The sequence below is a fragment of the Condylura cristata genome, unplaced genomic scaffold, assembly GCF_000260355.1.
Source record: "Condylura cristata isolate star-nosed mole 26May11 unplaced genomic scaffold, ConCri1.0 scaffold00027, whole genome shotgun sequence".
Taxonomy (NCBI): Eukaryota; Metazoa; Chordata; class Mammalia; order Eulipotyphla; family Talpidae; genus Condylura; species Condylura cristata.
In genome coordinates, this window is record NW_004567128.1 from 24837300 (window position 1) to 24838390 (window position 1091).

Sequence of the window (1091 nt, forward strand, 5' to 3'; positions counted from 1 at the left end):
AGACCTCTCCTGACCCGCTGCTCCCCTCAGCAGTGTACTTCATCGATCTGCCTGTTCTGCTCCCCGCTCTGTCTCTGGTGAAGTCTTTTGCCACCCCTGAGTCTCTGGCCTGTACCCCAGTTCTGTATGCACAAATAATCTTAAAAAAAAAAAAACTTAGAACTACATTTAAAAAAAAAATTAAAATGTGTTATCTTTTGGGACTAACTTGTATGATTACATGCCAACACAAATAAAAACATAAGCTCACACTTTAAAGAAATTCATACACCCCAGCAAGGGCAGGGACTAGTAGTTTAGCCACTCTCTAAGAAATCAGAAAAAAAACCAGTTAATTAGGAAGGGTGGGGAGATTGGACATTCAAAGCATGTGAGAGGAACTAGATTTACTGCTAAAATGAGGCTTTTGGAGATTGATGGAAAGTTTCAAATCCAAGAATATAATTTTTTAAATTAACTTATTAATTATATTCTATTTGCATTGTTGTTCATTTTAAGACAATGTCTACTTCCCCTTTCCTGCAATTCGTCCACACATCATCACCACAGTCCGCCACATTCCTCCCTTCTTCCAATTCCTGTTCCTCCCCTCCACTGTAGGGGACAAAGAAGATGAGGTCTATATACACGATGGAATACTACTCAGCAATGACAAAGGATAAACTCATGTCATGCGCAGCAACATGGATGGAGCTAGAAGGGATCATGCTTAGTGAAATAAGTCAGAAGGGAAAAGAACAAATATCGAATGGTTTTACTTATAGGAAGAATATAAGAGAACCAAATTAGACATGGGGGAAAACTGTATTGCTATTACAATATAAAACACGGGGCCCTCCCTTGTGGCACAATGGGTTAGGACGCAACACTGCAAGCTGGCCACAGCAGCTTTAGTGCGAGTTCAATGCCCGGCCCTGGAGGTGATCCACATGGTGTGGCAGACCCCTCCTGGCCTGCACGCTGCTCCCCTCAACTGTGTACTTTGTCAATCTGCCTGTTTTGCTCCCCACTCTGTCTCTGGTGAATCCTCTCACCACACCTGCACCTCTGGCCTGTACCCCAGTTCTGTATGTATAAATAGATAAAACTTT

General features: G+C 42.4%; 1 protein-coding gene across 1 annotated transcript in view; it reads right to left on the bottom strand.

Annotated features, from left to right (window-relative positions):
* MAOB (monoamine oxidase B) overlaps positions 1-1091 on the bottom strand; it is a 97731-nt gene that overhangs the window by 58777 nt on the left and 37863 nt on the right. The window lies entirely within an intron of this gene.